The 22,629-nt window shown below is 33.7% G+C and overlaps 1 long non-coding RNA gene across 1 annotated transcript; it reads right to left on the bottom strand.

Moving 5' to 3' along the window:
* Nucleotides 1–1,333: 1,333 nt before the first annotated feature.
* LOC138321127 (uncharacterized) lies at nt 1,334–22,247 on the bottom strand. Its single transcript, XR_011208283.1, has 2 exons — nt 22,017–22,247; nt 1,334–2,055 (listed from the first exon to the last, which is right to left on the bottom strand). It is a non-coding gene; the product is annotated as an uncharacterized lncRNA (long non-coding RNA).
* Between the last annotated feature and the right edge of the window lie 382 nt (nt 22,248–22,629).

Here is a 22,629-nt window from a genome sequence, read left to right on the forward strand (position 1 = left end):
CATAAACACATAGTATTTTCGTAAAAAAATAATGAAAACAATGTTTTTCCGGCCCTGAGCACACAACAAAGGCGCTATGTTGTACGAAAAACATCGCATTTGGTTTTCATATTAGATTTTATTTCTTTTATGTGACATTTTAAAGATAGATGAAAAACACTTGTTACTTGCTTGCAAGTTTTTAAATTTTTCAATGATATATTTCATGCAACACTACGATATTTTATTTTCAGTTTTCGAGTGGTTTATTAAAGTAAAAAATTAATGGCATTTTCGGCACTTTTTACGAATGTCTTTTGCACGTAAACCTCTGCTGATCAGTTTTAATCTCAAAAATAAAATAATGAAATTGGAATGATCATAAAATAGATGAAGAACTGTCTTTGTTGATATATATATCTAAGTAGCTGCTTCCACTATTTGATATTCCATTATTTCTTACCATATACTTCCGCGAGCTCTTTGTGTGTGGTAGTCGGATAACACTACCGCAGGAAGTTTAGTGTAATAGCACTATAAACATACAAGAGATCCATTTTTACAAGGAAAACCTGCCGTCTCCCCAAACCCAAAAATATACAGACATTCACACGTGCAACATATTGCAGACAGGAGATGGTCCTTAATACCAATAACTTTGGACAAAGTGCCGTTTTTCCGCTTTAAAAAGATCAAAGTTATGGAGTCCTCAGAAGTAGTCTCAAGTTATGGATTGTATTACACCATGTAGTTAGACAATACGCAATTTTAGGGGTGGCTATCTCAAAAAGGACGGAAGTTTGTATTAACCTGTCAAAATTTGGATTAAAAAGACAGGTTAAGATTTAAGATTACTTGTATTTGACGACACATGTAAATAAGGAATATTGTGAGGTTAAATAATCAGAAAATACACTCATATGCAGTCAATATTCAAACTTATATCCCTATTCCAAGGATCTGTTTCCAATGGATTGCAAATACATGTAAGGATTTGTAATACAAACAAGTGCGTCTTCTGTTGCTTACGAAAATATCGGTGCATCTTATTGGACTGTTGTGGTGAAAAATATCAGATCCGCTCCAAACTGATATAGTTGTGGTAGAAATAGAACAAACGATTCAAGGTGATTAATTATGGCTTTTATGTACACATGGAGGCTTTTTTTTACTACTCGTGTGAAATAAATTCCATATCTAACAACCCCTCCATCGGTTAAAACGATAACAAAATGTTTATGAATGTATTTATTGGAACATGACTCCTTATTAGTACATGTATTCTCCTTTCATCTCTTGAGCATGCATAACTTCCTTTTTGTATTGACTTCCCTTAAATAAATAAACACATTACGATAGCAATATAAAACTTTACTTCATTTTGATGGAAAAAAACCGTATAATCTTCTTGTAAGTTAAAATGTTCTTAATTTCAAAAAACTAGCTTCCATGTTGTCTACAAAAATAAAGTCACTTAATGGACATGATATAATATTGTACATTATTGTCGATGATTTTCGAAGTAGCGATAAATTTCATCTCAACTTTACATCAAGCTGTTATGTGTTCCCAAACATCAATACTTGACACAGTTACTACAAAATGAATGATTTCGAACAAAAGGTTGTTATTTGTCCCGATAAAATGATCCTACTGAACGTTTCTTGATCTCAGATCTCTCTTATTTTCCGTATCTAAGAAGGTTTGAATTGGACCCGTGTCCATTTGAGGTTCTCATCAACTGCCTTCCGAATGCTACTCTTGTCTGGATTGGTATATTGTTTTGACGGTACTGCCAAAGATGGCTGCGTTTTCGTTCAATTCCACTGAAGTCTTCTTGGCTTTCTGTAGAAGCTGCCTTTCTTTCAACGAAATCTTTGACATCAGAGAAAATAATGTATTTCAGTATTTCTTTTTCAACATCTGTAAAGTCCCGACTTTCCAAGATTTCGCGAAGGAGGTTTCCACTGGATATCGGAACCTCTCCGGAGTCATCCTTTGCTTCAGTATAGGAGCCGAGCATTGACATCAGACAAACCATAACAGGGAACATAAATTGCCCTTGCATCTTGACGTCTGGAAGTAAAGAGAAAAACACAAAATAAGGAAAGATAGTAATCAATCTTGAAGATGCTATCATACTCTGTAATGCCATTAGGTGAACTCAGCTTGAAAAATGCAGTAAAAATAATACATTTATGTATAATTTTATGTTAAAAGATTAATACTATTGGCGTATTATTTAATTGCAATATATTTGAAATAGTCCTTTCGATATACCATCGATACAACGACAGGCAACTTTGTCTTTCTTTTTCTTAACGGTTTAAGTAAATTATGCATTCTGCATATGTTAACATTGAATGAAGAAATCAAATTATATATAATCTACTCTCTTGGTAGCCAACTGTACTGTTTTCCCTGTACCACACTGGAGACAAACACTTGAATATATACTTGAATATATCATAATTATAACACTTGCATTTATAAAATACGCATGAGTTACTTTCTGTATCCGTATGTCCGACATTAGGCATATAAATGTTACTTTTTTAAATATGCAGGAAAACATATTCACAAGTACATTTTAAGTCCTAAATTTGTCAAAGTCGGGTAAAAGTCATATGTAGGTAACACTGTTAAGAACACATTTTACCGGATATCACACCAACGATAACGAAAATACTTTTTAAATCATTAAATGACAAACACAGATCTTCCACTGGTTTCTCTTGTCATTTTAAATTAATTCTTGTTCCATTTATTGAATAAAAACTGATTACAAAGAATTAATGACATTTTAGTCCGTAAGAAGCGTGCTCCGCTTGCCAATGTACAGCTTTGGAACAGCATCTAAAATGTGAGATTGCAGGTTAAGCTTTGCATTGCATCAAATCTACATGTATCGTTAAGTTATCGTTCAGAAAAGGCATGTACCGGCTTCCATTTTCCTTTCCATGTAACACTCCAGAACTTTTTGAGAACAGTAAAAGAGATACATCATTAAACCATTACTACATCAATCGTAATTTTCAGTTCATTTTTTTAATTGGAAGTTGACAATGTTATTGCATATAATACATGTAATCAATGAAGATTAATTTCGCGATTTCGCCATCTGGCGCAGTGATAGTCAAGTGATTAGATCGAGTGAGGGAACCATAAGCCGACCTGCTTTAGTATTTCATTTAAATTGCTCAGAAGGTGATGATAAATGTAGTATTAACAATAAGCTTTTGTGACTCCACAAAACTATCAAACTCGACATTGCCATTTTAAAATTTAAAACCGTTTAGGTATGTACCTGTAATCAAAGAGTAATTTTTTATCAATGACAAATTGATTATTGGTTTACTATTTACTTTGAACCGCAATTTAATCCAACCGCCAACGTTGTAGGTGTCAGAGTGTTGTAAACGTTCACTTTGTATCATTAGAAAATACACACACGTTCCATCCCGGAAAACATCGTTCAATTACGGTATACCCACATGTCAGAAAAAGTATCCATGCATGTCATAATCTTATATAATAACCGCAGCATGGATTTTATATGTCATTGAGATCAGTCGATTCTTTATCATATGACTTGTTCTAAATACGCATTTTTTAAATAATTGCAGCCATCCTTTCCAGGATGTGCAGAACATCTAATGACATAATGTGTAAACGACGTTTAAATTACGGATGAATACCATGTAGATTGTGATTCTCTTGTACAACGGAAGTGACGTTCGTGCAGGAACTACTTCGCACCTTGACAAGGATAATCGGACAGACATGATGGTGGTGATACTGTTGGGCGTAATTTCATTTTAAGTTGACAGCTTTGCGAAGACCTCGACAATATGAATGGGTAGTTGTTAGAGTTTTGACAGGTGACAAATCAAATCACCATGGTTTATTGGAGCCACAGATCGTCTAATGACTTGGGAATAGCGTACAAATACGCTCATGTCATATGTAACTATATATAATAACAGATCAAAAGATAAATATTCTAAAACAAACTCTTTAAAACATATTATTTAGTTTTTGTGTCGTTTATTGATGTGCATTTACAGCGATTAATCAGTTTGAAATATAAATTAGAAAATGTTCATTTATGATAAATGGAGCAGTTCGTAAATGATTAAATGATGAAACATATGCACAGCATATTGACGTTTACTTAGAATAACTTGTCATCTTTGAATATGGCCGAATGGAAGCTTAGTTAAAGTTGGTAAATGCCTTGGTGATATTGTAGCTGGTCTTACCTAACTAAAAATCGCTCCGATACCAATACGTACCTTATAGTATATTATGTCCTATAGTATAAAAAACTTGCCTTCTTAAAATTAAAACTGTCATTGGTCGGGTGAATGGAACCAAGCGCTGTATCTTCACCTTTCTTACTTTCTTTTCTACTTAAAAGTGATAGTTTATGCTCCTGCTTATTGTACAGCTTCGTGAAAATGATTGCGTGTGGTTCGCCCGTTGCATCTTTGTGTCAGGATTGGGTGAGTCATTCGGAGCCTTTGGCAGTGTGGTTCAGTGATATTGCACTATAAGACAGGTTTTATTCTCGAACAAAGAAATATAAAACAAACATACGGCCGGCTCCGACAAACACATTATCTACATACGTAACACCTCGAGGGGTCCATACAATCGGTAATAAATCAAAGTGTAATTTTAATGCGTTAATAATGTTGATAGTAGAATTTCCACGAAAACAGTTAACATGTGTATGATTAATTAAAATATCTTTTCTTCATTGCATTGCTTTCTATTTTCGCATTTCAAGCAATTATTCATCTGGTTGTCAAATCCTACTTCAAAATGAAGGAGCAGATGGATTACAGACAATAATTCATCAACACCGTGATTTATCAGTGTTTTCCTTTTCCCCTTTTTTTACATTTTCACCATTTTTTATTTGATAAAATATATTACATTTTTGAATAATGTTTCTGTTGTGATTGTGGATTCCGTAAGATTAAAAAAAGCTTTCGATGACTAGGATTATACATGCCTCGCTAATATCTGTGAAAAATACTGCCTTGCTTCCGATCTGGCAGATGCAGTAACAAGGCCAATTACAAGGCCTTCAAACGAATGGTATAATCATTTTATCATCTGAAATAGCATCTCATTTCTCCCGATTTAAGGAAAGTGATGAATCGTTTTCCTGTGAGTGTATTAATTAACATCAAACGCTCTTTTATGTCACAAATCAGCTTTCTGATCAGACAGGAATGAGTCTCGGTGATAACTGGATCGGATCAGCCAAAGGCCGTCACCGTTTTCCGTTGTCGTATGTACAATGTATACGTCCCTTGGGGTTACAACGGAAATGCTTTTATTAAATCTGCCATTTTGTATAGAATAATTCAAAATATACTAAATACCAAATTGCTTTTTTTCAGCCATTTTGTTACGATAGAGTTCACTGATTTCAAAATTGAGGCCTATTAAGCAATAAAACATTTTGGTAATAGTCAAGTGATAGATCATTTATCAAGCGCAATTTACTTAAGCGATTAATTTGATAGTATTACAAAGCAATTTATTCTGCGTATCATATACGGTAAATAATTGTCAACAATGCGCTATCAACTAAGTAAAATGAACTGGTCAACACAAAGCCAACTTTAGTACTTGCAGAAATGTTTCATTGACTACATATAATGAGACATACGTACAGTTACATTAATTGAATTGTTATCAAGTGTGCTAAAATGTATTTATGACTAGGTGAATAGACGTCATAAAGATGTTCTTGCAGCATTGTTTCAGTTGTATTTTTCTTGTCATTAGACATAACACGATAATTAGGAATACACCGTAAGATTGCTTAATAATTGCAGCACTGATTTCCTCCATAATTGAAATCAGCATTATGTGGCAGCAGCTCAGACGAAAATTTAATTGACCGCCTCACAGGTGAATAGGGATGATAATGGCGAAAGACTAATACTTAGGAAAAAATCGTACATCACAAGCTTGGTGTATAACCAACAATCAATAACCATATATTCGAGTTGTATTGGTCAGCCTCCACCAGGCAGATCAGGAGGTCAATAAAGATGGAATGTTACATGTCTTAGATCGATAATAATCCATGTAAAAAGGTTAAGCATGGGTATGTTATTGCAATAATTTTGCCTATTCGGAAGTTTACTGTACACTCGCATGAATTAACATCATATCGGAGGCCGATGAATCCGACACTCTAAGTGCAGAAACGAAAGTTATGACCATATTAGCAGGCTATAAAACACAGCCGATCGGCGTGGACTTCAAATATGTTTTGAAACATGATGTCCATTTGACAGCAAGGAGCACTATATCTTCATTACCACGGCTTATACTGATGTCCACTAATATTAATCATAATTAAAGGATTTCACATATAGTGATTTGCTTTTCCGGAGTCCGGACATGATTTATCGGGGAAATCATGGTAACAATTCTGAAATGACAACTCTAAGTAGAGAGTAAGCATACGTCAGGCTTAACTTAGTATTATGAACCAATCAGATCTTTTCTTTTTTATCCTTGAACAAGTATATATTCAACTTCAACAGTGTTGTTTCTATTCTCATGTAATAAACTAATACATATTGGATTGATATTCATTCTCAGGTTAGATTTCTCGATTAAGAAGTGTCGAAATGACAATCATCGATCAAGAGTAGGGTTGACTTTCCCTGTTACAGATTCTTTTTTGTTCAGATTTTCAAATGTGTTACATAATGGCAATTATAAGAACAAATTTCACCTGGTTTATTTAGGCGTTCTGTTTGGGTTTTTTTCCTGATAGATCAACGCCGAAGGAGGAAAAAAATGAATCATAAGCACATACTTTTCTTTTTCAATATTTTAATTTATGTACAATCTCTTTCCTTAACAATGCAACATAAACATGCTTCTTCTTTAACAATGGTTCCCATCGAGTATTCCCAGTATTAATTAATTGACCTGTTCAAAGTGTTATTCCGTTTTCTAACTAATTAACTACAGGGTTTGATTTCCCTTGAATCTACTTAAACGTGTAAAAAATACAGAAATTAATTACTAGCTGTTTTTCTTTTACAATAAGAATTTTAAAACGTAGTTAAACGCCCTGGTTGTAATTAAGATGGTCGCTGTAATAAACATATTTTAGGGCTGTGTTCGTTCATACGATTACGTATGTAACAATGTGTCTCTGATGAACCTAAACAAAACACAAATGCATGCCTACACATTTCCATGCAAATGGTACAGGGTTTAATCTGGTTATTGTTAACAGTTGTATCTAATATTTTAAGGAAGTAATAAGGGGAGGAAAGTGCAGTTTCCTGAGGAATATGAACAAATTATGGTAATTACAGGTCAGGTCTTATTGTTGCGACGTAGACATGTTAGGTTGATTATTCTGCTAATGTGTTTATTTCTGCGAGTTATTTATTTTTATATGGATATTAAAACTATTCTCATGGGAGTTCTCTCCGCGATTGCTATACCGCACAAATACTGTATGCATTATATAATACGCTTCAGGAAAGTTTGATTGTTAAATGCTATACAGTGTAGCGTTTACGTTTCCAGTAGTACAATCAATGGATCCCATATAAGGAAATTTAGATAATTTTACAGTATCACAACATACCAATGCATAGAACAGAAATAGCGGGTTTTATCATGGGTCATTATCATAAATACTTATTAACCATGATATGGTTTATTAGGTTAATATTCCATTAACAGCTAGGGTCGTTTAAGGATGGTCGCTCTGTGTGAAATGTGTAGTGTGTAGGAATGCCATATGTATTTATTTGGACTGTTGTCTCTTTCCAACAGTTGAAACTCTTGGCATTTTAAAGTGTAATTTGGAACATACTGTTAGAGACATCGGGCAGTAAGTTTCATGCTTTTATCAAAAGGAAATTTTGTGATAAAACGCGTAGTGCTAAAATTGACTTTGAACTGAAAATACGACTCATAAGACTCTTTGTTAAATATATTTCATATGTATTTTAGACATCACAATAGCTAGTATTCATATTGTTGATTGTTCAATGTATATAATTCGAGTCCGGAAGTCAAGCTTTTTGTACATGTCAACATTGATCAATACGTACTATGTCGTATAAGTATAACAACTAGGCTAACCCGTCCATTATGTTACGTAATAGGATTATCATATAAGTCCACTGGTCATCTTCTGATTGCCTCAGTCAAATTTGATACCTATAGATAAGCGACATCTGTCAATCACAATTTTATCATTTTAATATCTGTATATGTATTTAACCATACTATGTTTTATTTTATGTTAGTTAGGTCCTAGACTTTGTACGGAACACATCGGGTATATTCTGTACACTCCGGGATGTCCCTCCGTCAAGTCAAAGTTATCGTAATGAAATTTCAAAGTTTAACTTCAAGGATCTTTATGCCATCATTTCAACTTGACCAAACGTGCGGAGTTTCCGTGTGTTACGTTCATAGACTATGACGTGTATCAATCAGAAGATATACCAAAGCCTTTTACATAGACGCGAGCGATCGACTCAAGGCCGGAAGTGAAGCGGTGTCAAAGGAGACATTCAAACATAAGTAACCAGTGTCGATTTTTGAAAAAAAATCATTTTCATATCATAATTCATCAAACACATGTTAACTGCACTTTGAATGATTTATGTCTTCTTTCATGCCGATAGTCGACGTTTCCATCAGTGATCTGTTTATATGTTCTAAATACTCGCATTCAAAGTTAGAGCGCTGTCTGACGATCAGTTAATCTTAATGCAGATTTATAACGAAATGTGGATGCATAAAACATTTTTGTTTATAAACTACGACTGCTACGTAACTTAGCAAAATAGAACAATGCTTCTATGAATCCTATTTAGGAAATACTTATCACAAATGTTCTTACTTAAGTCAATTTGCACGCTGACAATTTTATCTATTCATGTTTTGAAATACTACTGACTTCATCAATAGTGGTCCAGATTAGCCCCATTATACACAAGAGAAAAAGTACGCTAGGGTGACAAAAGATAGGTTCGGCCTAAACGCCAATCCGTTAGATAATAAAGAGTGAAAACGTACTGGAGACAATATGTCATTGATGACTAAGTCTTCTGATGTGTCACTAACAACAAAATGCCATTATCTATTTGTTCTTAAGCGTCGCTTACGCAATTGTCAAAATGCAAAACTGGATTTGTAAAAGCCGTCTGATTTTATTCATTTCTTCTGTTAATGCGTGCTGTCTTCACTAAATTAACGATAAATTCCGATCTAATACTTGGCCGAATTTCCGGCCAGAATGACCACGTGCTTAGCTTAGAATACTGTATATAATGGACGTAAAGATCAGCTATAATCATGCAAATGTTTACGTGCCGTGTTGTAAGAGCAGCTGTTTAAAGATAAGATTGGTGATATGTTCTCACTGGTATCTTAATGTATATGGGGTCACGTTTTTCTCTAGTAATTGGTTCCTACTAGAAAAGCTTCCGATCCAATTAGAAAGCCAACTCTGGAGATATGGCATTGGTGGTCATCCAACGATCATTTCAAGTTTGGGAAAACACACTTACAGTAAATGCATATTAATCATAAAAAACTAATGAAATAAATGTTCACCCTGTCAGGTGTTCTTATTTCTTAAAGTTATTATGCCTTTATAGTCAGATTGTGTGATGAGTCATGATGTCGAATAGATCAAATGACAGAAATTTAAAAAGATGAAAGACAAAAAAAAAAAAACACTTACATAATTTGAAAACAAACATTGAAACTATTAAAATTTGAATTGACACAAAACATACCAACACCAGTGTGAACTGGTAATATTCAAAAAGAACACTGGAAGAATTTGAGAAGCGTCATGTCAGGATCACTTTATTACAATTTCTGTTGTCTCAATGTCAACATTTCAGGTGGTGAAAACATGTTTCTACCAAAATAGGCGGTGTTATTCAACTCTCAGGACATTGAATAAACACTACAGCTGTGGTATAAACTCTGTACGCATTCTGATTGGCTGACACGGCGAACTTTGACCGAACTACTTTTTTCTCAGTGTCATGTCATCATTGTCCCCTGTTCACCTCCATTAGTAGTTATGCAAATCATAACCATATTGATATCAATATTCTTCTACAAGGCTGTCCTGACTGTGATAAAACTATAAACAGACAGTTACTTCACGATGTTCACCTATATATAGGTAAATCTAGACGTTTTAATCTCTATATGATTTAAATTAGCCATGACATAAGTTTTTGAAATAAGCTTTTGAAATTTTAAGATTCCCTTAAAAAAAAAAAAAAAAAAAAACCAACAACATTTGAATAACGTTGTATAAATTCTACTCTAATTATCCTCTGATAAAGATATACTTGGATTTTTGTTGAGCATGGTTGTTTCAATACGGTTACTTTGTTTTATTCTATATACAGCATACACTTATCTTATTAAAAGAATATACATGTATATTTTCAATTATTTTCAGGAAATTTAACAGTATTGAGAGCAATGACAAGTGTATATATATACACATGGACTGTTGGTCATTGTCTGTCAATATCTGAGTAACATTTGGTCTAATTAGTAATATAACATGTTCTTGTATTAAAATAACAGCTGTATTTGTATTATGTGTGTTGTGTGAATGGAGTATGCAAAAGAGTTATCTCCCTTTATCTGTTGTAAAATTTCATTTCAAAACTTAAATATAAAATCTATAATTGATGTAAGTTTAAACTATTACTTTTGCCACCATTGGAGAGAATTTATATAGGCTTTGCCTGTTATTTAATCCATTTGACCTGTAACATCTTTGTCAATAAAATTTGTTGAAATGAAATGTCATCATTGTCAACATCATCAATAATCAAATGACGTCATTCTATGTTCTGATCGCCGCTTGATGTCCAAAACTGCTGTTGGAAAGTGTATGCGTCGTGGTCGTTATGTCAAAATACGCGACGTTTTCACACATGTTAAATTGACCTTTTAGTACTAATAATACATCATGACGGACAAGAATTTTTCCGATGAGTTTCGTAGATTTAACGTGTATGAAACGAACTTGATCTTGTTGGTAATATGGCTTGGTGATTATCTGGCGGGAAATAGACGATGCCGAGTCATGCGACTCTTTTTATATGTATGCATGTAGTCCGACATTGAGTTTTATTTTCTGGAGGCAGTTATGAAGATTTTAACTCAATAAGACGTTAAGTGAGTATTATTTAAACCTAAAGATGTTCCCAATTAGAAGAATTTGATATCAATGGATTCTTTATCAAACGACGACTTTTGAATACTAATTAGTGTCTTTTTGCTAATAAAAATATTACTACACCTTATTTGCAGATTTCGGTAAACACACGTTACCGTATCCCTGCCGTATTTCTATCGGCTAAAAACAATATGATTGTGGTAGAAACAGGTCACACTACTCTTGGTTGTTGAATATTGAATTTATTCCACACTCGTAAGTTGTTTTTTAAAAGTTACAAAAGACACTCGCTAAAGCTCGTGTCTTTTGTAACTTTAAAAAAAATAACTCACTCGTGTGGAATAAATTCAATATTCAACAGCCAATCATTGTGTAAATTCTATTTACAAGATTGTGACATGGTTTTCATCTTGGAATAGAATCTAACCAACTAGAACTGTAAGACAATGACTAATTAATACCATCACCGCCGCATGAGAGACTATGACAACTAAAAAAGCTTTACTTCCATGATTGAAGCATGTGATGCGTTTTATATGTGAAGTATAGACATTATCTTACAGTCATTGTCCAAGTTTGATAATAAATGAGTTATTGACCATTTTCGAAAACCTGTATATAGTGACCTGGTTACTATGTAAACCAAAATATCGGCAATTAAATTACATACAATTTGTTTGTTTGATTGATTGAAAACGTACTATTAATAGCCAGTGTCATGTAAGGACGGCACCCATGTATGCCTGTTCACCGTCATGTATGTAGTGTGCAGTGTGTGTTTTGGGATACTGTGGTATATTCGTAGATAGTGTAACTCTTGCCCTTTTTATAGTGCTATATCAAGCATCACACCCCACCCGGTCACACAAGAACTTTTCGCAAAATCGCAATTGTAGAACATTAGTCGTGCGTATCAAAAAATAAACATTGGTTTTTACTACTGTTTCATGTTAAAACATGGAATCGTATTCGCAAAAGCATTATCATATTCAACGTTATTGAGTCATTATATTGTGAATCAAAGAATCACCGCTTGTAAATATCGTTTTATGATAAAATAAATTGCTTTAGCTAATTCCTTCAAAATTTTAAATTTTTAAATTTCGTATATCGCTATATTACACAAATTTCACGAATTCTATATACCATCATTATTGGCGAAATACACCCTATTCCCGTTCCAACAGACTTTTTAATATGTTTGTCTTCTCACGTTTCCTTGATTAAATGGTATATAACGTAGGTAAGGAGTATATAATACGACCATAGCTACAAGGTATCCGGTTATTTGTGATGTCTTTCTAGGCTCGATCTGGACGAATACATCGTTAGACCCAGTCTATATATAATTCTAGTGAAATACAATATGTACAATTCAAGCTGCCATATGTATTTGTACATGTTATTTGCCCTTTGGGACTAGGAAACTTTATCAAGACAAAACTAATTACCGACACTAATGACATCTGATTGCCACACTATTCCTTGAATCGCTGATAACGATACCCGCCAGCACTATCCAGTTAGGAAAACATTTAAAACCTTATACTTACATGGATTTCCGCGGGATTGGCAAGCTGTGCGTATTCAGCATCAGTAGTACTATATACAGAAAACAAATAGGCATATTCTTAGGGATCAATTACTCCATTACTGACTATCAATTACACTCTAATGCAGCCACGTATCCACACAATGCAGATAGATGTTGAATAAATAGATCAGCATTGGGTGTTTTATTTCATACTGAATGTTATAAAACCTTATCGTTGTAAATGCTTAACGAGCAAAATATAGCCTTAAGGTTTAATCTTAATTGATTTGTTACTATGGCGCCATCAAATATAGTCGTTTGACACAAGTAGAGTCTGACTAATATACAACTATAGTTGCAGATGACACATACAATTTAACCGTGGTTATTGGGCATCCAATTGGTTCTGATTACTTCTCAATGTTATTTAAGAAATTCAAATATGAAAAAACCACAATATTACAAAATCACGCAATGTTCAACGCACTAAATGTATGCAGAATATACTTAATTCAGCATCGATGTCATGATATAAGAGTCAATTTTTGTTATCCGTGAGTTAAGACATACTAACATCTTGAATGATTTTAAAATGCGATTTAAAATTATCCCATTGATGTTCAGTAACACTATTGTGTGATAAACTACGATCTGCAAAGAGGTTAATGTGTCGTATCAATCAGATATGGTTTAACAGACCATGCAAAAAGTCCAAGTATAATAGAACAATATGAAAGATGATGTTCTGTTCTTCATTGACGCTGTGTGGTGAGACCAGTATAAACTGTTGTAGTGACTCTTGTATGGTTATGCTGCTATGTGATATTCTCATTGTGATAGAGGGAACATAACCCACAATAATTATCTCGTTACATCCAACAAAATCATAATATCAACAATATGAGTTCTTCATTCTTTAATCCGATAACCGACCAGCTGTCCGGAAACTTCGACCATCATTCAATCCCGATTAACATACAGCACAAAATTCTGAACTCCGTAATTTTAAGTAACCTAAGAATCACGATAACACTGGTACCAATCAATAAGGTATGGTAAACGAGGTATTAGTTTAGAGAGGTTTTAAAGCATCTTGTAAACACATCGTGTAACCGGCAAGGAGAAAGTCAATTGAACTATTGATGACTTTACCGTAATTTGGTCTTATACAAGCACCTGTCGTCAATATGGGAAATTGTACGGCAGTGAGTCGATCAATGAACTACACTAATAACGATTAAGGTCCATATTAAGATTTTCCGCAAGTATTAGCTGGTGTTCCTGTTATGTCCTCGGGCTCTTTGTTAAAATTAATAGATAAATATAATAATGGTCTAAATTTTGCGGTAAACCGATTAAATAGATATGCTTTGTTTAACATCAATGAAAAATTTATTAAACGGATTATCAAATACGTCAGTGTTTTATTGTTGCTTGTTTATTTCTTCATTGAAACAAGGTAAAACGAAGGGATAATCATGACATTCAAAACAAGCAAAAAAGTCTTTGTCATACTTTATAATTACAAAAAAAATGAATAAACTAATTCAGACGCTGATTTGATACATTGAGACCCGTTCCACTTTTTACAACACTTTTCCTTTGGATTTGCTACCTTAAGGCAAATGCATTAAGTAAATAGACTTCCATCAATAGAAGCCTTGCAACATTCTGTCAAAGGTTCGACTAGCGTTTGATAACACTTGTAACTTATTTTTTGTTATAGAATCTATTATATCGGTATTACAACAGTAAAACTGTTCAAAGGCAAAAGTAAAATTGGTATGTGAATATAAAGAAGTGACAAAAACTATCCATTGTATATATTAATCTGATGTTTTCTGTCCTACCTGAATTTTATATATTAGGATATGTTTGGTTTTTTTTTGTTTGATTAATTAACGTCCTATTAACAGCCAGGTTCTTATAAGGAGGGTCTCCCATGTATGCGGTGTGTTGCGTGTATGACGTGCGTGTGTGTGTTGAGAGACTGCGGTATATTCGTGCTGTGACTTCCTGTATAGTGAAACTCTTGCTGTTTTTATAGTGCTATGTCACTGAACCATGCCGCCGAATACACCCCGCCTGGGCACATTATAATGACAATGAGGAAATGTATCGGTCATAGTAGTATCTCGACCCGGGAATCAACACCTGCGAGACTTCAAAAGGAGTTCACATTCTCCATTGCCGTAAAACGAAATGTAAATTGATATTCAAATAATGTGTATGTAATGTGATCAAGCGTCTGGGGGCATTTTTTAACAAATATATTTTAATATTTCACACCTATATATTCCAATTTACGATAAACCAAAGTACTCTTAGACAATATAAATCATCCATTGAGTGTGTATTCTGGGACTTTGGTTCCTCCTTGGTGTGTATCCTTAGCAACTGCTGCCCACATTTAGCGCATTTCACAGAATCATTCTATCTAAGACAGCACACCAAACATAGTATTGTTTTACGGGTGATTAAATGGTTAGTCGATCTACACGGAACAGCAACCAAGACAAACAGGCACAAAACAGTAAAAACGTATTTATAATATTATATAAAACAATAAAGCGAAAAGGTCAAAAGTGGGTAAAAATAATAATATTTAATACAAGGAAAATGATGTGTATGTTCTTAGGGTTATGAGAAGCCTTCAGTTTATGACAACAAAACAGATTAATCGATGTAAAGTTTGATGGAACAAGGTTTCTTTTATACACATTGAAAAGATTATAAGTTTGTATTGTAGACGGTATGCTGAGAACGTGATGTTTCTATTTCAAATACGTAGATCAGTTTGACCTCATTTGAAAATTAAAACGTATTATGGCTTAGTCAAAATATCATGACTCTTTGTACTTTCACTGGGCCATTGTCTACATATATTTTTATCCTTAAACGGCATTTGTATATATATAGATCCCAATGGGTTTTGGTGCTTTCAATATGAAAACCAAGCACTTGCTAGCGATTGACTTGAGACGAACACACTCAAATTACTAGTCAGACATTTTTAATCCAAGGGACTAACACTTATTTCTATAATAAACTATGTGGTGTTATGTTTTACATTCTTGTTTTGATAAATAAAGCATTTAAAATGACATTGCGTTATACATTTCTTACATTACAATGATTTAACACGTCTGAAATTCACGAAAATATTAAAATATCGTTTGATTTATATTAATGCTACTAACATTGATTTATCAAAGAATGAAATCGTTTAATTAAATATGAAAAAACGCAACTATTGATTCGTTTCCTGTAAAATTACTCAATTTTAAATCAGTTTGAAACGAAACACTCTTTCAACAAAATACAATTACAGCAAATTGATTTATTTACCCAAATGTCTTTTTACTTGGTCTGTCTTTGACATCAAATAAATTAGTTATTTTGCTATCGGTGATGGTGTACGATAAAAAATAGTTTAGAGTGTGATTAAAATGTTAACTCGGGCAACGTGTTGAAATTCACATCAGAATTTGATTTTTTTTCTCGATCTATTGTAATAATCATTTAGTTTACACACAAATGAATAATATTGTTACCAACCATTTATTTATTTATATATTTGATTTTTGGTGGGGGGAGGGGTCAGCATTTCGCAGTTTTTTGTAAGGAATAGTTTCCAGGTCAGATTTCACTATTATCTGATTCTTAAAATTTTTTGAACTACTGTCCTCACGTACTTCAATAAATTTCTGAATATTTAACTAGTTTTTAGAATTTGCGTATTCCAGGAGGCCCACATACAGCGAAAATACTCCCTACCCCTGAGAAATTCACCCGATATACAGTTATTGATTCCTATTACATAACAAAATACACTTTAATTCAATCATGGCCATTATAACGTCAATTTAATAAATTGATACTTACATAGATGTTTTTATACATACTTAATAAAAAATGTACTACAGTTATCACTGAAGAAACAGCTCTCACGAGCGTCGGGGATCTTTATATGTATATCCCCGTGTGCGATCAATAGTTCAGTAAGCGTTGTAAAACTGTTAAATGTCATCACAAAAATACTATGGCCACCAGGTCACAGTAACATGGGCAATTATACAAAGGTTAATCACTACTTCAGTACGTACGTTTTGTGTACACCCATCTGTAAGCCTACGTCGTTATGTTCTTGCGTTATATCAGCTACACGAATTGTTGTCAGTAGGGAGCACAAACCACGACATATTACTTTGCCAATTACATCCTAGCTATACATTGTATGTCTGAGTACAGCAATTGGTCAAAATTGCTTTTTGGTGTAATATGACGTATCATTTGTCAAACAACTGCATAAGTTAATATATGATTTGTAGGTTTGATGTATTTATTTGGTATAATGCCTTAATTTAAGTCCAGTCCATTAAATACAAAGGAAATAATCGAAAATTCATCGACGATTTATTTGGCGTCATTGGCAGCAGTGAGTCTTTGACGATGTGCTTCAGTGTGATAGCACTGTAGGAAGGACAGGTTCCACTATTACAAGGATTTTTTGTTTGCTTAATTAACGCCCTATTAACAGCCAGGGTCATATAAGAACGGCCTCTATGCGATGTGTTGCGTGAATGATATGCTGGTGTGTGTTTTAAAAGATTGTGGTATATTCGTGTTATGTCTTCTAGTATAGTGGAACTCTTGCCCGTTTTATAGTGCTATAATACTTATGAACAACAGTCTCCCAAAACAAAATGTCCTAAAATGACAATGGATGTATGACGTTAAGTCTTATTCACCATACTATGCACACACGGAAAGCCGTCTTTAAATGACCTGCCAAGTCCAAACAAAAACAGAGCAACCATAAACACGCGCTTACCACGATGTATTTCATATATTCAAGGCCGTGTCTAAATATGCATAGTATTTGACATGCCGCTGCCAAAGCATACGTTTCCCACATAGTGCAGAAGGTAGTTATAAATATAATCTAATCGTGAAACCTCTTATGAACTGCACTGAAGTCTCTATGGGTGTCTTTACCAGCTTACATTGTTATATTTTTGTAATTCCTCGATGAGTAAAATCACTAAGCAAATTTTGTACAACACTGTCAAGAATTAAAACTAAGAAGATGTGAAAGGAGCAAAGTACAATATGTGATTATAGGTCCCTCGAAACAATGAAGCATACTGTAACTCAGTATCCCATAGGACATTTCTCTCTGTGGTGGATAAAACATTTGACATCCCGTTTAGTAACAAATCGTGTATTTAAATTAACTTCTAACAAGATTCACACCCTCACAGGAATACTCTGACCTAAATGGATAACGATCGAGGTCGATATCATAAGTAGATAATACTAAGAGTCATCTAGTTGACCACAATTAAGATAGAGTTAATGTCAACTGATTCAATTAAGGACGTGCTCCATCACCAACCTGTCATTAACATTACCTATTCACCTAAACACATCACCACTTGGTAATGATGTAAAAATGTATCCTGACTGATAGAACATTCCTGACAACAACAGTCGGGTTTGTGAATATTATATAAACACGTTCCATGGACAAGGACCTCTTAACTCTTAAGTTAAAGCGATTATTACGTAGATTGTGCCAAGTAACAGAATATCTTCAATATGGAAGTGACTAGCAGTGGCTATCTGCGGCGATTGAAAATTCAATTTTTGATACAAGGCGATATAAATGATATAATGTTTATGTTAGTAGCTGCAGTAGTTTCAAGATAATATGGTGTGGTGTGAAATTTGTTTGTTTGTTTGATTAATTAACGTCCTATTAACAGCCAAGGTAATGTAAGGACGTATGCAGTGTGTAGCGTGTGTGAAGTGCGAGGTGTGTGTATTGGGAGACTGCGGTATATTCCTGTTGTGTCTTCTTGTAGAGTGGAACTCTTGTCCTTTTTGTAGTGCCATATCACTGAAGCATGCCGCGGAAGACGTCAAGCAACAAACCCACCCGGTCACATTATACTGACAACGGGCGAACTGTCGTCCCACTCCCTGTATGCTGAACAACAGGAGTAGGCACCACTTTTGTGATGTGAAAATAATCTAATACGTTCATTGTCATTATAACCTGACGTAGCCCTGTTACAGGCGTTAGAATTGGGGCATTTAACACAACTCTTTTAATTGCATGTTCTAAGTATTCTCTATAGCAAATATTGTCATACATAATACAATTAAGTTCCCGTAGAGGTGTTAAGAAAAACCCTTGGATTGTGCATGTCCATTTTTTGGTATATATCGACACAAAATCTATAAATCCAACATAGAGTTAGATCTTTACTTACAGTCATCGACACAATGACAGTAACGATGCATAACTTATTGATAAGATGTATCATTGTATTTTAACTGTTTATCAATTGTTGCTTTTCATTTTCGTTAAAATATTGTACATTTTCGTTACAATATTGTACATGTTTGTTACAATATTGTACATTTACAATATTGTACATTTCCGTTACAATATTGTACATGTTTGTTACAATATTGTACAATTTCGTTACACAATCGTACATTTTCGTTACAATATTGTACATTTTCGTTACACAATTGTACATTTTCGTTACAATATTGTACATTTTCGTTACAATATTGTACATGTTCGTTGCTTGCCGTCATTCATTAATTTATAATCATATTTAAAACAAATCGCGGTTTAGTCTTGGAAGCAGTTCACTACTTTGACCAAAGACCAGCCTTGGACGAAAGCAAATGGTATATGACAGTCAAATGCTAGGGGTTGTTAATGTCACGTATACACACTGATTGTTTGTTGATGTTATTCATATTATATAGACACATACAAAAGACAAATACGTGTAAATATCCGATTGACTCTCGGTAAAGCTAATAAATAGCATTACTGAAAGAGACAAAGTCTTAACAGTAAAAGCAATTAAAAGACTGTTCATGATTTATGCTTATTCCTTTCATATCTTGTACAAGTGTATACCTATGTAGGATTTCTAAATTATTTGATGTAATATCTGATATACCTATCTTGTAAATTTTTGAAATTAAATAAATATACCACAACACTTAATTATATAAACAATGCATCACATGAGAACCGCTGCTCTTGAAGGAAATCTGTAACTCGCGTGTAATGTCAAGCACTAAGAAAATAAATAATCAATAAAACAAGTATTTGGTAATCTTGTAAAAGTTTTTTTCCCTCATCTTTTTCCAAAAACGTTTGTTGTTCAAAGCATCGTGTTACTTAACATAATATACAGCCCAATTCAATGACGTAGCATTTGATTAGGTATATGTAATAGACGACGTCATTTAGTGATAGTGAGATATTTGTTGGAGTTATGACAACACAATACGCCTAAACAACGCCCATAAGATCAATAAGTAGTGTCCAACATAGAAAGGTGATTTTACTAATGTCACTGGTGATGGAAATTAGAGGCCTACTGCGAGTTTATAGTCACGCGACAGGTCCTCATTCTTTTGTACAAGGCGGAGTGTGAAGTAGTTAGTGTTTAGACTACAATTAAAGAAATAAGATAACCACTGTTCGGTCTTTATGTAAAATGTTCCGTCTGCTAGTGCGGCCGAGGTGTGACCGCCCCGCGCTAGAGGCTGGGAAATACCTCCACCATAAGACATATATAAATTCATGAAAGTATGGGAGTTCAACGCAAGGCCATGTCATAAAATGATATGCAATTGGGAAAAAAGTGGATTATATTTACATGTTACTTCGATTTTCAAATTTGTTATATCTTCAGAATTTTATTTTGTTTTAGTCAACATTGATATAACAATGCTTTTATTAATAAATATTATTAATATAATGCAAAATGTAACGTAAATGAACGAAAAGAGAGATAATTGACACGTTAAGATTAAAAAACGTGTCTGTTAACGACAAGGTGTTACCTTGACATCACGCACGAGACTTTGAAAAAGTAGTATAATTCTTCCTATTTACGCAATTTGGCATGTTTAATGAAAGCTCTTTAGCCGTACGGAAAGCAACACTGAACAAACAAAAATGCTCAAAAATAGATTCGGGGAAACGAGTTTTTTACACATCAAACTCTTACAAATTGGCGTCATAATTATCACACATGTAATAACAGCTCATATGAATATGTAAGAAAACCAAGTGTAGTGCGTTTTCTCCAGATCCATTTGATACCGAGTTGTTATTTCATGTTTGTTTTATCCTTCCATTCATACTTTTCTATTTGCTGTAATTTAGACGTTTAGGATTTAGGCGTCTTCGATCGGAGCTAGATGTTTTTTACATTTCCATTCATACCTTCTTCTATTTATTTTGTTTTATTGTAAATGATTATCCTTGCTTCCTAAATTTTACACGTCATTGACAAAAAATATCATGAGATGTTTTGTTATTCGAGGACTATTTCAAATATACGAGAAAAGAATTTTCTAAATGGCTTAGAGTATGAAAACGGTCTGAAAGATTCGACTCAGTGAAAGCTCACTTTTATATATTACTCTTTTAGAATTTCAAACATAGAGAGTGGATGATGCTAGTAGACGGAAAAATGTCCTATACATACTTAATTTCATTATTTCATTGACGGAGTTTGGTTTGAAAATGAATTGAACAGCGATCAAATGATTGATATTATCCATTACCATTGCTGAAAGGTTTTTTTTAAGTAAATGCAGTTTCTGGTGTTTAACTTGTAGTTAAATTACCGGCTATGATTATAACAAATAGGGCACACACAATTAATATTGTAGGATGTAACATTCGCTTATTTAAACATTGAATAGACATTTCAATCAATACACGCGATAGATATTAATTTGCGGATATAAACGTGAATATAATTGAATCGCGAAATTTCCAAAAGCGAATCGCACGCGAAAGAAAGTAGGTTTACAGTAAGTATGTTATCTCGTTTAGTCGTAATTGTTCAACACTCGTCGAAATAATGTGAATTGTAATAATATCGCAAGCATTTTTAAGGATATCAATGCATCATATAAGCTTTCGGTATTTAATTAACTACTGCCGACAGGGCTTTATTAACCATACGAAGAGGAAATAATAAACCAAAGTTGAACACAGTTTAACGTTTATCATAATACTTATTGGAGATTTACCATTATTGGTATGAAGAATTATGATTCATGTGCATTTGAAAATGTTATTGTATGATATAAGACCAGCATATTGAAAGTGGATATATAACTAAATATTTAAAAACAATGCATCATATAGCTTTTGGAATCCAATATAAAAGTTATTGAATCTATGAATAATTTTTAGAAATTTATTCTACTTACATTTACGGAGAAAGTTTTGACGTAGTTGAAGCCAGAAGAAAGTTCCAGGAAAGAGATCCCCGAGTATGTAATAGCCCCACGTGCACACTGTCCTTAACGAAAGAGAGATTTGCACCCTGTCGTCTTTTAAATACTCGTCACCATCCTCATCACACACAGACCTTCCCAGCGTTAACAGGTAGTGGGCGACGTATACGTCCAGGCATCCAATCACGGACCGATACAACCGATAGCGTCATCACCTGTTTGGCCACAGACACGGTATGATGGGAACGACTCAAAAATCTATTGTCGATACCATAGACTTAGGGTAGGACCTAAGGCACATAGTGATTCGGCATAGTAAATTGGTACTGTAGAATACTTTACGTGTTATATATAAAAACATTGGAATATCTGTATGACTGTTCCTTCATGTTTTTTTTGGTAATTTAAAGTTTTGTATTTAATATATCACGTTGCCATGTACCAATTTTACAAACACGTGACATCAAAACGTAAAAAGGATTTGTAAAATTGTTCAATATTAGAAATTATGTTGTACGACACATACAATGGAAATACAATTTCTTTCCCTCCTAGAATGCTTTGACTTCCAATAAAACATATCGTC

This window comes from Argopecten irradians, chromosome 4, assembly GCF_041381155.1.
Source record: "Argopecten irradians isolate NY chromosome 4, Ai_NY, whole genome shotgun sequence".
Taxonomy (NCBI): domain Eukaryota; kingdom Metazoa; phylum Mollusca; class Bivalvia; order Pectinida; family Pectinidae; genus Argopecten; species Argopecten irradians.